Here is a 16,988-nt window from a genome sequence, read left to right on the forward strand (position 1 = left end):
CTCAACATTTCTAAATATCGACTACTAATTAAAACCTTATTTTAAAGGTACTCTCTGGAGGTTAAAGTTGTGCAGGTGTGTGAGTCCCTGAGTTTGGACCAGGACCAGTAAACTCAGATATCAGTAGAGACCAGTTCTTTGGCATCTTCTCAGTGATATCTGCAATATTGGGAAAGTATGAAAATAACTGATGACAGCGATGGATAATGATGATCAATGATGATGACATCATTGTAAAAGCATGAGGCTCCATGTTTTCTGTCTCCATTAGACTTGTTTTACCCTTTTCTTCCTCTCTTTTTCCTTTCTTTTTTTCCTTGCTTTTGTTTTTGTTTGGTTTGATGCTACTTTATGTATATCATGTCACTCAGCAGCTACAGGAGATAGATGACAATGAAAGCCAAAGATAACAGAAGGAAGCAGGGAGCATTTCTCCCTTGCCTGCAGCAGACAGTTGAATACATTTTTCAAGTCTGAAACATCATAGAAACAGAATGATTTTTTAAATGCCCTTTTTAAAATTTTCATTCATTTGCTTATTGTGGGGTACTTTTTTTTAATTGCTCATTTTGCTTAAGGAGCCTCAAGGCATGATCACAGTGAAGTATCATTAATTAAAATATTTTAAATGATACCAGTGATAACAAAACCCCTAAATAAGTCCAGGCGGCACAGGCAGCAAACACAATTATTATCTACAATAACAGCCAAATCATCGCTACTGCTCTTTACTCAGAGACAATGCATCCTTCCCAGAGCGCTAAGTGGCTGTGACAATGAGTAAATCATGACTACCTAATATGAGACTAGACGGGATATCTGGGGCTGTTCTCAGTCTGAGCAGAAATCTTGCCATGCCTCCTCCCCCAGTCACACCGCACGTGAGGGGTTTCTAGACATAAAACTGATGTATGGCAGCCCCTCACTCCCCTTCCCAAGCTTTTCTCCAGGAAAGCTGGGGGATATTCACAGTGGATCAGCCGAGATCTGGTGTGCCAGCTGGTACACCATAAACATGTAAGTGCTTTCCTTGCACCTGGAAGAGCCCTCTGTAAGAAATTATTCCCATAAAATAAGCCCACAGAGTAGAAATGGTAATAATTCATGTTAAAACTTTTAGAAATAGGAATACATAGAGCATTAAATGAGGGAGGAAATTCCGTATTTATTCATTCACTCATTTATTCATTTGTTCATTCAAGATTTATTGAGCACCTGCCATGTGCTGCATTCTGGGCACCACAGGGATACTGAGATGGAAGACTAGGTCTGTATCTTCAGTGAGCTCAGAGATGCGGACCGTTATAGTACGGTATGAACAGTGAAGGGGGGTTGGGATGGGAGCAAAGCAGAGAGGCACGTAACCTGGAGGGGGAGAGAAAATGAGGCGCCATGCAGAGCCTCTCATGGAAGGTGATGCTGAATTTGAATTCTAAAGGTACTCACAGAAAATGCTACTGCTGTCCCTCCCATATCCTCTTGGTACTTAACATGTCCCTGCAAGCCCAACTTCCAATGACCAGTACCTGTAATTCTGAGGCTGAGGGCTGCCATCAGCTACTGTATAAGCTCTGCCTGCTCAAGTGGCAGGCCAGAGGACCAGAGAATTAACTTCTGGGAGCAGCCCTTGACCAATGACCAATGGAAATTGGTGGATAAGAACTCCAGGAATCTCATCTCTCAGGTATGATAATGCAGAGGCCTGCTCTCCACTATTTCCCAGAGTTCTCCAGAGGGAGTAAGCCAGTCACATGTAAGAATAACTTGCTAGCTGGAGTGCTTTACTTCTCTACCTCTCACCAGTATCTCAAGGGATCGCCTTCTAAATTATCTACTTGTACCAAAAATCTTTGTCTCATAGTCTGCATCTGGGTCATCTCAAGTTAAGATAGTGTTTCAGTATGAAAACAACATGGGAAAAGTTAGACAGAGATAAGACATAGTTATGAACTGCAAACAGTTAGCTGGTTAAGGCTGAAGTATAGAGGTGAGTGAAGCGAAGAGCTAGCCCTGCAGCAGTGATACAACATTTCAGACCTCTCTGAACGTCTTTTCTATTTGTGTATTTCTGCATACATTCAGGTTAAATACACAAAGTTATTTACTTTGCTCTATTATGCTACTCTGGATCTCATTATAGTTCTCCCTTCTCTTTTTATTCTGTCTCAGATAAGTGATCTGGTTTCAAACACTTCACCCTGGCACTACCAATCTAGAAGCCACTTAGAACACTCCCCTGTAGCCATTGTCTCAGTTCCAAAACTATAAGCACAAGAATGATGTCTGTGATTGCCAATCTCCAAGACCACTCTCAGTGACTCCTACTCCATCCCATTATTCAGAGCTTTGTTAATCCCCTTCTACATTTTTATAGTGATTATTTTTTTAATTTTTAAATTTTATTTAGAAAATTAACTTTAACATGGTGACATTGATCAATAAGAGTACTTAAGTTTCAGGTAAACATTTCTATAGCATTTGAACTTTCAAGATTGGTCTGTATGACTGATAGACTATGGAAGAAGAGATGGCTAAGTTTCTGCCTTGTTCTTGCATTACCTGCTCCCAGGAAAACTAACTGTCATGTTGTGAGCACTCTCAAGCAACTCTCTGGTGAAGTCCATGTGCTGAGAAATGGAGATCATCTTCCAAGAGCCAACAAAAACCTGAGGTCTCCAGCCAACACTAGATGAGTGAGCCATTGTAAGACCAGTGGCCATGGCCATGCAGGTTCACACTGAATTCGGGCAGATGGTAAAGAAAGTGTGTAGCTGGAAACCATTCCATTTATTAGAGTTTCACAATGGGGGACAAGCAAGCAGGCAGGTAAAACTGCTTCTCTCTCTCTCAGGACTCACAGCAAAACAGGTGGAGAAGGACCCTTTCTCCAGCAAACAGTAGCAAACAATGGCCCCTCCCAATGGCAGCAGGTAATTCACAATTTACAACCTGCCGCCCTGTGGGCAAGCACCTGCAGCCTTACATAGACTATACACACATGGTGATGCCCTGTGCTCACGCACCAATCAGGCAAAGTACAAGCAAGCAAGACTAACACACTTGTTTGCCCAACTTAGAAGCAGACCCTTCAGTCCTAGGGAAGTCTTCAGAATACTTCAGTCTCAGACAACATCTTACTGCATGAGAAACTCTGGTCCTGGTGACCCACTCTCAGACTCCTGAGTCTCAGATGCTGTGAGAGATAACCAATGTTTATTGTTTTAAGCCACTAAGTTTGGGGGTAAGTTGTTATACAGCAATAGATAACTTATACAGTGTCACATCCTCACTTCCTACCCAGCCTACCTCTACCTTTCGATCAAGGTAAATAAGGGAGAAAGAGAATATAGCACGAGAGGATGAAATTCATTTTGGACATTCCATGGGGAGATGATGGGAGGTGGACAGTTGGAAATATGAGCCTGATGTTTCTGCAGAGAAAATACTAGGAATGGAGCTCCAATATACATTGATGATTTGTCAGAATACGAGAAGTCAACTAAGACATTGTTGTGAAGGAAAAGGCCTAAGAAATGTATATAGTATGTGGTGTAAATTGTTCAACTTCCCCCTTCAGAAATATCTATAGAGTTAGTCAGTACCAAGAATTGGGGTATAAGAAACCAAACCTGTGGTAGGTTTTCCTAATTTAAAGGTGAAAAATCCAATAGTCCCAAGAGGACCTATATTAGCTACTTATTGCTGCTTAAGAAATTATTACATTACTTAGTAGCTTAACATAATTAACATTTATTATATTATAGATTCCATGAATCTAGAAATTATAACTACTTGGCTAGGTAGTTCCAGCAATATAAACAAGAACATTTATCATAGCGTAATTTTAAAAGCAAAACATTAGAAACAATCTAAATTTGCAACAGTAGAAATGGTCCAAAAAACTATATACCCACTAAAAAAAGGTTTAAGAAAAAACTTTTAGTGCCCTGGCCTGTTGGCTCAGTGGTAGAGCATTGGCCTGACATATGGAAGTCCTAGATTTAATTCCTGGTCAGGGCACACAGGAGAAGTAACCATTTGACTCTCCACCCTTCCCCTTCCTTCTTCTTCTCTCTCTCTCTTTCTCTCTTTCTTCCCCACCCACAGCCGTGGCTCAAATGGTTCAAGCAAGTTGGCCCCAAGTGCTGAGGATGACTCCATGGTCTTGCCTCAGGCACTAAAATAGTTTGGTTGCTGAGCAATGGAGCAGCAGCCCCAGATGGGCAGAGCATTGCCAGATAGGCACTTGCTACATGGATCTCTTTGGGATGCATGCAGTAGTCTGTCTCACTGCCTCCTTGCCTCTCACTTAATAAAAAAAAATTTTTTTTAAAAAAAAAAAACTGGCCCTGACCGGTTGGCTCAGCGGTAGAGCATCGGCCTGGCGTGCGGGGGACCCGGGTTCGATTACTGGCCAGGGCACATAGGAGAGGCGCCCATTTGCTTCTCCACGCCCCCCTCCTTCCTCTCTGTCTCTCTCTTCCCCTCCCGCAGCCGAGGCTTCGTGGGAGCAAAGATGGCCCGAGCACTGGGGATGGCTCCTTGGCCTCTGCCCCAGGCGCTAGAGTGGCTCTGGTTGCGGCAGAGCAACGCCCCAGAGGGGCAGAACATCACCCCCTGGTGGTCAGAGCGTCGCCCCTGGTGGGTGTGCCGGATGGATCCCGGTCGGGTGCATGCGGGAGTCTGTCTGACTGTCTCTACCCATTTCCAGCTTCAGAAAAATACAAAAAAAAAAAAAAAAAAAAAAAAAAAAAAAAAAAACAAACTTTTAGTAACATAGGAAACTGATCCAAATGTCATCAGAAAAGCATGATGTAAAAGTATAGAGTATGATTCCAATTTTGTTAAATGTTTAAATTATATAAAAAGATCAGAAGTACATGTACCAAATGGTTACTGTACTAAGTGATCACTCCCAAAATTAGTGGATTAAAACTATAACCATTTATTTGTTCATGATTTACAGTCTAAATAGTTCTGCTGTTCTCTCCTGGGGTCGCTTATATGGCTGCAATCACCTGATAGCATGGCTGAGACTAGAAATCTGAGATGGCTTCACTCACCTGTCTGGCTCTTCAACTAAGATGGTTAGACCAGGTAAGATTGCCTCTCTCTCTCTCTCTCTCTCTCTCTCATTTTCCATGGTCTCTCCAGCAGTATAGCCAGATCTCTTCACATGGTGGTTCAGCAATCCAAGAGGGAATATTCCAAAATAATAACTCTAATATGCAAGTACTTATCAAGTCTATGATTGTGTTATATTTGCTAATGTCCCATTAGCCAAAGATGACATCGGAAACATATAGGGCAGGCTGACAGACTGGCAATTAAGGTAACAGTTAATGTTATAGTCTTGAGTCTGAATTCCACAGGACAGCAGGCTGGAAACTTAGGCAGCGTATTTTATGTTGCCATCTTGAAGAAAATTTCTTCTTCCTAGGAAAACCTTAGTCTTTGATCTTAAGTCCTGCAAATGATTGGATGAGGCCCACTCATAATATGAAGAGTAATCTGCTTTACTCAGAGTCCACTGATATAGAAATATTAATCACCACTCAAAAAATACCTTCATAGCAGCACTCAGACTTGTGTTTGACTAGAAAACTGAGGACCATGGCCTACTCAAGTTCACTTAAAATTAATGATCATACATGGCCAAATCCAGAGTCAATGTGGGAGGGAAATACACAAGTAGATGAATACCCAGAATCACGGTTCATTGGAAGCCACCAATAGAACAGGCTACCACAGTAGATATAGCTGCAAGGCAGGCTTTTTCTTTCTTTCTCTTCTTTTATCTTTATGTTTTAAATTTTCTGCAAAGAGCATATATAATATTTTGGGAAAGTGATAAATGTTATGTAATAATTTATACTCATTATTTTAAAATGCAAGACATACAGAAAAGTATAAAGAAAATATCAATAAATCACTATAAATCTCACCATTCAGAAATAATCTGTGCTAACATTTTGTGATCATCCTTACAGCCACTCTCTGATACTTATATGATGTTAGGAAAGAGAGAGGAAGAAAAAGAAAATTAAGTTTGTAAATTTAATATTTTTTCTTGAATTTAACAGAAACTGAAACTGAAGGAAATTTAAAAGATTTGTAGCACAATAACTATTTCTTCACCCTTGAAAGATACTAACTCCTTAAAAATTACTCTTAGGTTAAAGAAAAGTTTTTGACTATTACAAAAACCATTAAGATGTTGCAGTCATAATTTTTTTGACTAGGATTTAAATACTATTAACTAACTCATCTTTCTAAGCAGCATGGAAGTGACAATAATCTTACACTATCTCCTTCCTACCTTCCCCCACCCCAGAGAGTATTCAGTTTAGGTTGGCTTTACTTTGCCAGAGTTTATAATAGTAGTATTCTATTCTGCAACTGTAATTTGCCTGAGAAAAAAAGTAGTTTTTTTATTCAAATGAATTCATTGCTCACCACCAGTTCTTTTTTACAGCCTCATCAAACCTATCTCACCACCGAAGATGCTGGTTTCATGCAAGCAGGTATTGTGGACGCTCAACTCCCACTGTGATTTCAGATTTCACACTACTTGTCTGCTGTCTTCATACATGGGCAACTCCTTAGATGCATAGAGTTCTTTTAGGTTTAACTTTGCAAACTTCAAAAATGCATTATTTCTTCATTGTTCTTAAACACAGAAGTTAGCATGTGTGCATGAAAAGACAGTCTCATCTCTCCCACTATCAGGGATGAGTCTTTGCCTCGGTGTCTTAGGAATTCCTTCTTTATTCTTTAACTTTAATAATTTAACCTGAAAAAAATCCTGATGATGTTTATTCTCAATCTGTTTTTTGTGGTGTGGGTATCCCCTTCCACATGCAGATGTGCAGATTTGAATAGCTGGATCCTCTATTGCAGGGACCATTACCTTATTTTGATTCATCTTGGTCTCACTCTTTTTTCTAATTAAGATCTTATTTCTTCTTTCTCTGCATTCAACGTAATTATCTCTAGCTTTCCCTTCATGCCATTAATTCAGGTTTTAGCTATGTTTGTTCTGTTTATTGGTATTTGGTGTTACTTTATTTCGATTTCTTTCCTTGGTTCTGCAATCTCCTTAATAACTCATTCTGTTGTTCTATCATCTCATCTTCTAGCTCTTGTTTTATCACATTTGTATTCCTACTAATCTATTCTCTAAAGAAAAACATTCATGGGGATGCCACTGCTATCACCTGATTTCTGTTTTATCCAGACTGGGTTCTTCACCAATGTTTCCATATCCACACCTAACTCTTGCCTCATTGATTTTCCCATGGTATGTCTGCCTAGTTGCTCTGTCATTTCTTCTCCTCTTGCTCATGCTTAATATGAGCAGCTCAGTCCATCACACCTGGGCCAGTTTACTTTCCCTTATTCTGAGTTTCATTTTGAGGCTTGGATGTTGTTGGTCTAGTCTAGCCACTTCTCTGTAGCCTAAGAGAGGATAGAGCTCAGCCAAGAATTGGTTCAGCGCTTGCTCTCTTGATTTTAACCATTCTAAGGGATGTGTAGAGATACCAAACTCCATTTCTAATTTGCACTTCCCTAATGACTAATAATGTTGATCGTTCTTTCTTGCACTTAAGAGCCAGCTATATGTATTATTTAGTGAAATATCAATTTAAGTCTTTTGTCCATTTTTAATTGACTAGCCTCCTCATAATAACTTTTGGAGTTTTTTATATATTCTGGATAGAAGTCCTTTATCAAAGATATGATATGCAAATACTTTCTCCAAGTCTGTAGTTTGTCCTTGTATTTTCTTAATAATGCCTTTTGAAATGCAAGATCTTTTAATTTTAATAAAATCCAATTTAGCATTTTTGTTTCTTTTTGCCTTAACTTTTGATGTTGTATCAAAGAACTCTTTATCTAACTCAACATCACAAAAAATGTTCTCTTGTGCTTTCGTACCAAAGGTTACTAGTTTATCTCTCATGCTCAGCTTTTTTAACATTTCAGTTAATTTTTGTGTAAGATATGGTTTAAGGTGAGTGCCAAAATTAATTTTATTTTTCTAGATGAATATTCACTTGTCCCCCAGCACCATTTGATAAAAAGACTTTTTTTCCATTAATTATCTTGGCACCTGTTTTCAAAATCAATTGACAATAAATATAAGGAGTCTCAATTCTGTTACATTGGTCTATATGCCTATTCTCATGTCAATGCCATGTTATCTTGAATACTTTAACTTCATATAAAGTTTAGAAATCGGGTAGTATAAGTTCATTTGGTTCTTCTTTTTCAAAATTGTGTTTGCTCTTCTGGGTCTTCACATTACTGCATAAATTTTAGAATTAGCTTGTCAATTTCTCCCAGATTCTGCTAGGTTATTAATTGGGATTGCATTAAATCTCCAGGTCAATTTGGGGAGAATTGAGATGTTAGCAATATTGAGTCTTCCAATATTGAACATGGAATTTCTCTCCATTTATTTAGATATGCTTTAATTTCTCTCAGCAATGCTTCATAGTTTTCATTGAACAAACATTGAACTCCTTGGCTAAATATATTCCTAAGTATTTTATCTTTTTTGGTGCTTTTGTGAATTAGGTATTAGGAAATTTTTCATTTTTTGAATTGTCCATTGCTAGGATATATAGAAATACAATTAATTTTTATATATTGATCTTATATCTTGAAACTTGGCTAACCTTGTTTATTAATTATTGTAGTTGCTTTGTAGATTCCTTAGAATTTTCTACATATGGGATCATGTCATCTGTGAATAAAGACAGTTTTACTTCTACTTTTCCAATATAGATGCCTTCAGTAATTTATTTGTTCAGTCTTTCATTTCTGCTTTATTGCACGGGGTAGAACCTCCGAGACAACAGTGCATAGACATGGCAAGAGTGGACATTCTTACCTTGTTTCCAATCTTAGGAGGAAAGCATTTAGTCTTCAACATTAAATATGGAATTAGCTATAAGTTTTTTGTAGATGCCCATTGTAAAAGTGAGGATGTTTCCTTATTTTGTTGAGTATTTCAGTCATAAAAGAATGATGGATTGTTATCAAACGCTTTTTCTGACTCTATTGAGACAGACGATCATCTATTATTTGTCTTATATTCTCTTACTATGATGTGTTTTATAATTGATTTTTAGATGTTAAACAAACCTTTCATACCTTAAATAAATGCCATTTGGGAACAGTATATAATGTTTTATATACCAGTTTGCTAATATCTTGTGAAATATTTTTCATTCCTGTTCATGAGGAATATGTCTCTTCTTTTTATGTTTTTTTTCCTGGCTTTGGTATTAGCCTCAGATGCTGATTTGGGAATTGTTCCTACCTTCTCTATTTTTGGAAAGGCTAGTGAATTCTTTAAATATTGGATTCAATTCACCAATGAAGCCATCTGGATTTAGGCTTTCTTTGGTGGGAAGAGTTTTAATTACTAATTCTATTTCTTTACCTGTTAACAGTCTATTCAGATTATCTAATTCTTTTTAAGTCACTTTTATTATGCCAATCTTTCTAGGACCTGCTTAATTTCATCTAAATAGTTTAATTTGCTGGCATTAAGTCATTCATAATACTGCCTTATAGTCCTTTCAATTTCTGTAGGGTCAGTGGTGATCTCGCCTCTTATTTATAATGTTGCTAATTTGTGTTTTCTCTCTCATTTTCTTGATCAGTCAAGCCAAGGATTTGGCAGGCAGAATCATGGTCCCCCAAGTATGTCCATATCCTAATCCCTGGAATACATGAATATATTGTTACATGGCCAAGAGATATTAAGGTTGCAAATGGAATTAAAGATGTTAATTAGCTGATTTTAATCCTGGATTATTCAAGTCAACCCAGTGTAATCACAAAGGCCCTTAAAAGTACAAGGGGGAGCCAGGAGAGCCAGAGAGGTGGCAATGTGTGAAGAATCTGTCCTGTTATTGCTGCTTTGAAGATGCAGCAAGGGGACCTTGAGCTGAGGAAAGTATAGTCTCTTGAGTTGAAAAAGGCCAATAAATAAACCCTCCCTAGAGCCTTCAGAAAAGAATGGATCCTGCCCACAACCTGATACTGGCTCAGTGAGATCCATGACAGACTTCTGGTCTCCAGGACTATAAGATAACAAAATTGTGTTTTTTAAGCCATTAGATTTGTGGAAATATTGCACAGCAGCAATAGAAAACTAATACAGATTTTCTAAATTCTTAATCTTTTCAAAGGACCAACTTTGAGTTTCATTTATTTTCCATTGTCTATTCCATTAATTTTCACTCTAATCTTTATTTATTATTTCCTCCCTTATTTTCACTTTGGGTTTACTTTGTTCTACTTTTTCTAATTTCTTAGTGAGGAAGCTTAGGTTATTGAGTTGAGACCTTTCTTCTCTAATAAAGACCCTTAAAACTTTACATTTCTGTGTAAGCACTGCTTTATTTTCATCCCATAAACCTTGACATATTGTGTTTATACTTTAATTCAGTTCAAAATACTTTCTAATTTCTTCCTCTGACTATTGTTTTGACCCATGGGTTATTTATAAGTGAGTTGTTTAATTTTCAGGTTATTTACAATTTCCAGAGCTTTTCATATCTTTCTGTGAGTTCAAGGTACTATGTGCTATTTCTTCTTTTCAGCCAATAGACATTTTTTTTTAGTATTTCTTATAAGACAGATCTGCCAGCAACAAATTCTCTCAATATTTGCTAGTCTGATACGTTTTTTTTTTTTCACCTTTAGTTTTGAAGAATAATTTTGTTGGCTTTAAAATTTTTGTCTTTCTTTCAACTGTTTGAAAATGCTATTTCACTGCCTTTGGATGCCATCATTTCTGATGAAAAGTCAAAAACAATCATATTGTTTCTCTGAACATGAGGAGTTACTTTTCTCTTTCTACTTTCAAGAATGTCTTTGACTTTCAACAGTATCACAATGATGTGTTTATTTTTGTATTTCTTTGTGTTTATCCTGCTTGCGATTTGCTGTGCTTCTTGAATATGCTCATTGATGTTTTTAAGTGAAATTTGGGAAGTTTTTGACCATTGTTTTATTTTTCTGAAATAACCATTGCGTGCATGTTGGGTTTGTTTTCGGTTTGCACTGTTTTGGGTAACACTTGAGGTTAGCCCACCGGTTTCTGAGGTTCTGTTCATTTTTCTTCAACATTTTTCTCCCTGTTATTCAGTTTGGGTAATTTCTATTGTTTTATCTTCAATTTGCTGGTTCCTTCTTTCTTCTGCCATCTAAAATCTGCCATTTAGCCACTCTCATTAATTTTTCATTAAAATTATTACACGATTCAACTCCCAAATTCAACTCCGTCTTCCATGCCCCCTATGATGTTCTATGTACTCCTTTGTGCATGCACACAGGCTCCATTGACCAGGGATATGTTGTTGTTACACACAGTCTCAGTCAATGTGGGTTATGTGGAGAACATATCAAGCCTATTATGGTTGTCTCACTCACAGAACTTCCTGTTAAATTTGTAATGAAGCTGTTAGTTCAGTGCATACCCAAAACAAACCCACAGTCTTAGATTATTAAAGCCTCTGTCCTTTTTTACTTGCTGCCAATATCACACTACGTCAACCAACAATGCTTTGAATTACAATAAATATGCCTCTTCTAAAGTGCAGCAAAACAACTGATTTTAATGGCATTCCCAACTTATTCTTGGTATACCAGTTAAGATGGAGGGGGAATGGAAGCAATCTCAGGCAAAAATGGGTAAAACCATAGGGTTTTACCATTCTTAACTGAAATTCAGTAGTTTTCATAAATAAATGCTTTGGTCAACTTCCAGTACAGTGAAATTGTTGTTTTTGGTAGTTTTATCCAGCTTTATAGTTGCTTTGGGAGGATGGGACATTTCTTGACCCTTTTATCAAGTTATGCTAGATGTGAATCAGCAAAGTTTTAAAAAAACTATTGTGTGCTTTTTCTCCCCCAACTCATCTCATATCCCTCTCTAACAAGGCAAGAAGGAAAGATATACAAGAAAGAACAAGAAAGAAAAGAATTTCCAAAGCAAAAATATATATTTTTAATTTCACTGACTTTTTTTGCTTTTTTCTTTTTACAGAGACAGAGAGAGAGTCAGAGAGAGGGATAGATAGGGACAGACAGACAGGAACTGAGAGAGATAAGAAGCATCAATCATTAGTTTTTCGTTGCAACACCTTACTTGTTCATTGATTGATTTCTCATATGTGCCTTGACCATGGGGCTACAGTAATCCCTTGCTCAAGCCAGCAACCTTGGGTCCAAGCTGGTGAGCTTTGCTCAAACCAGATGAGCCCGCGCTCAAGCTGGCGACCTTGGGGTCTCGAACCTGAGTCCTCCGCATCCCAGTTCGACGCTCTCCACTGCGCCACCACCTGGTCAGGCTCTTGCTTTTTTTATATTTTCATTTCCTATATAATTTTTAAATGGCTAATAAATGTACATCATTTAAAAATTAAATTAAAAAAATTATGCAGCCTGATCAGCGGTGGCACAGTGGATAGAGCATTGGCCTGGGATGCTGAGGACCCAGATGCAAAACCCTGAGGTCACTAGCTTGAGAACAGGCTCATCCAGCTTGAGCATGGATTCACCAGCTTGAGTGTGGGGTCACCAGCTTGAGAACAAAAGTCACTGGCCTGAAGCCCAAGGTCGCTGGCTTGAGTCCAAGGTCACTGGCTTGAGGAAAGGCTCACTCATTCTGCTGGAGCCCCCTAATCAAGGCACATATGAGAAAGTAATCAAGGAACAACTAATAAAGTGCAACAAAGAATTAATGCTTCTCATCTCTCTCCCTTCCTATCTGTCTGTCCCTCTCTCTCTTTCTTCCTCTCTTGCACGTACATGTGCACTTTCAGTCCTTTAACCCAGTGGTCCCCAACCTTTTTTGAGCCACAGACCGGTTTAATTTAAATATTTAAAATATTTTCACGGACCATCCTTTAGGGTGGGACGGATAAATGTATCACATGACTGAGACAAGCGTCAAGAGTGAGTCTTAGACGGATGTAACAGAGGGAATCTGGTCATTCTTTAAAAATAAAACATCATTCAGACTTAAATATAAATAAAACGGAAATAATGTAAGTTATTTATTCCTTCTCTGTGGAGTGGTACCAAATGACCCACGGACCGGTACCGGTCCGCGGCATGGGGGTTGGGGACCACTGCTTTAACCCATTCATTCAATTCTCACCGCATTCTCACAGGTAATTTATTTTATTGTTGGGCGGATAAAATGTATTATGCTCACTTTGTTAAAGATGCCGTCGCCCAGGTGATATTAATGTGTGTTGGGGGCAAGCAGGATCATTGTAGCCTGGGGCTTGGTTTTGGGATTAAGCCTCTCCCACCCGTTTTGATGTGGGGTGGTATAATCCAATCATGCCTCAGAAAGTGACTTTGTATTAGAGACTTCCCTATTTTGTATATTGGATTAAGGGTTTTGAATCTACACTATAAAATAGGGGTAGAACGGGAGCGTGGGCTCTTGGTTCCTGAGATCATCATTAGAGGAGAGAGCAGAAAGGAGAGCAGAAAGAGGCCATGTGGCCAGGAGAAGCAGCCAAGATGGTGGAGTGCTGAGTGAGATGCCAGTTTGTGTAGAGTTTGTATCTGAGATAAGGAAGGAGATGGGGAACTGAGGAGAATAAGTCTGGTGAGCTAGAAACCTTTGATTCTAGGAAACTCGGATAAATCAGTAGCTTTGTGAGCACTGAATGTGATTGGGTTTTGGAGCCCAGTGTGTATTTTTACTTGCCCGCCGGGTGCAAGCGAGGATTAAAGATGAAGGCCCATCAGTTCTTGGCTCCATTGTTTCTTTACCGACTGTCCGAATCCAATGTGAACCTGCATGGGCCAGGCTGCTCTGATGGTGGCCCTGGCCTTGGCTGCTGGCTTTACATATTTTTATTTTTATTTATGTATTATGCATACTGCCAAGTTTCTCTATGTAAATGCAAGTATCTATAAAGATATGTTCTTGTTTTTCTTCTCTTTTTAACAGAAATCAAAATATACAGAGTGCTCTGCTCTTGCTTTATTTCAGTTAGTAATAGACCCTGGAAAGCTTTCCATATATTCAGCTTTTCATGCTTTTGTAAACTGCATTGTATTTCAGTATGTAGCATGATTTACTTGACCAGTCCATTACTGATATATCATACACAGGAAATTTCTGCCCACAATGTATATGAATTTAGGCAAAAGTCATCTGCATTCAACTTCCTCTAAGGCAAGCCATTGTTCAGTTAGCTGGATGAAGGTGTGTCACTCCCACCTGTCCTTTCCCAATCAGTTTAGCCTAGCCTCAACTGTGATTACCAGTAGAATATTATAAGAATAGATGGATTAGGAGAATCCTGAGAACCTACCTTTTCCAACCATGGAGAGCTTCCTCCTTGGTAGCCTAAAGCCAAATTTGAGATCACCCTGTTTATGCACTCACCTTATTCCCAATTATAAAAGATTAAGTTTCTTATACATAGGAAAAAAACATGTTAAGATTTTTATCTTTGAAAAATATTTTTTAAAATACACATTTCTTTCCCCCAAGATTATAAATTTAAGAATAAGCGAGGCATCTTATAATAAAGATGTTTAGGGAAGTCTAACACTATATTTTTCTCTAAAAATATCCAACTTATAGTTGCTATTGAGGAAGTGGGTCAGCGGCTATATGTCTTTGCCCAGCCACTTCTCTGTCTGATCCAAGAATGGATAACCCCCAAAGGATCACCAAGCTTCAACCAGCAATAATCAAATTGTCTACCAATAATTTATTCCAGAAGATACAGAAAACATAAGAACATAGTGGGCACTTGAACCAAAAAATGATATACAGTATGACTGGGAAGGCATCTGTTCAGGAACATTTCTGTTCCTAAATTGAAGACAAATCCTTATCCTGTATACCAGCCTAAAGCCAACTCTCCTATGTGGATTAACTTCAAAGCCTTCTCCATGAGCTAAGGCCACAGAATGACCCCACTGCTCAAGACAAAAGGCATTTATATTTGTATGGGCAGTAATATCACAGCTATCAGTGTTTGTTCCGAGTCTCAAAATTCCAACATAGTGAGGGATCCTTAGATGTAGCCTCTATTCTCCCATCCCATTCCCCAACACAACACCCCCTGACCAAACCTGTCCTCCTCTGCCCTTCAACTGTCTCTCATTTTGCATTCCTTTAATTGCGCTTGTTTTTTGAAGCCCATAGAATTTATTATTCAGAAAACAACCTTCTCTGCAATATCAACCTTAATTAACTGTGTTCTTTTTCTATTGCCTCCCACCCTCTACTTCATGCATTTGAATTAAGGCACTCCAGAGCCCCTAGCCAGCACCCCTCCCCCATCATAGACCCATCAGTGTCAACCAGCCAACCATGACCAGATAAGGGAAAATGGAATTCCTTATCTCTGGCTGCCAAAGTGAAAGGGTCAAGGTTACCAAGGAGAGACCTTCCAAAACGAAGGAGAGGAAGAAAAAAGCCAAGCCTCTCTGGTTTCCATGGAAACAGAAGGTTGAATCATGGAGCATCCCCAAGAGCCTGGCCCGCTTAGCTCTGCTGACATCTTTCCACTTCATTAACCTCTTTATCAAATGACTCTGCATAAATATAAGTATATTTTAGTGTCAGGGTGCACTGCAGATGATTCAAAAACAGAGTGACCTTTTTTGCAGATCCCCAGTGCCTTCTGGGACCACAGCCCTCCTCCTCTCGGTCCTCTTTATGGCTCTGCTCACTCCTCACTCTTTCTAATTAAAACTCCAGCACCACAAGGCCAGGAGGCGCAGCTACCCACAGCCCACAAAGCCAGGACCTGGCTGTCAGGAATGCGCAGCACCTGAGTCCAAGGAAGATTAATGACTTTACCCACAGAAAATGGATAAAATGGCCCCACAAAGACAATAAACTCAAGGCAGACTTCGAGGAAGGCTCTGACAGTAACAAATACTGACTGGCATCGCATTGTGTTCCCTTTCTCGATGACTCTGAGCGGCCAGTGGAAACACAGCTTCATTTAATAAGCACTTTAGCTAGACAAAGAGGCCGTTGGGGTCAGGATTGATCTCTACCGCCTACGTGTGCACACCAACATGGGTGTGTGTGAAAAGGAACGTTCAAGTTCAGTGTCTACCCCTTTGGAAATGCAAGAGCGGGCAGTAATTTCCCAATCTTGTCTCCATACTTCAGCAAATTTGTCACTAGTGGGTTCTCTCAGCCATGAAAATTCTCCTGCAACCAAGAGCTCAGGGCTGAAAGGAAATCAGTTAGGGGACTTAAAACACCTTTAATAAATGTGACCTCTCATTCAGGAACCCTTGCAGGTCTGTTTCCAGGAAAGGGACTCAGTTTCTCTTTGACACATGCTGCAGTGACCTTTACTGGGAACATGCTTGTCCAAGAAGCAGGCAGGGGAGGCTGGAGGTGCAGCAATGAGACTGGCAAGGGATTTCTGGGAGCACTGGGGACCGCCTTGTTTTCATCTTATTTTTTTCTTCCCAAATTAACTTACAAGTGTTGCGCCGTGAAGGTAAGGGAATGTGAATCCTTTGTCCCAGTGCCAAACCCAACTCCGTGTGATTCTGAAGGGGTCATTTGCTCCCTCTGGGCCTCACACTGCCCATCAGAAGTCTGAGAGAACTGCACTGCACAATGGCTAAGATCCCTTCTAGGTCTGTTGTGGCGGGTCAGCACTAAGTTTTCCTGTCTCTCACACCCACACCCTAGCACTGACTCCTAAATCTTTTCCCAAGTCCCATCCACTCCATAATGTCTCACCTTCATGAACCTGGCTCTGAACCTGGCCAGAGCCTCATTATCTCCTGCTAGGCTAGTACTCTGGCCCCCTACTGGACCGGCACTCTTGCTTTCCTCCCATTCAAACTCCAAAGCAATGGTTCTCAAAGTGTGGTCCCAGGCCAGCAACATCAGCATCACTTGGGAACTTGTTAGAAATGCAAATTTTCAGGCTCCACCCCAAACCAGAAATTCT

This window comes from Saccopteryx bilineata, chromosome 10 (assembly GCF_036850765.1).
Source record: "Saccopteryx bilineata isolate mSacBil1 chromosome 10, mSacBil1_pri_phased_curated, whole genome shotgun sequence".
Classification (NCBI taxonomy): Eukaryota; Metazoa; Chordata; class Mammalia; order Chiroptera; family Emballonuridae; genus Saccopteryx; species Saccopteryx bilineata.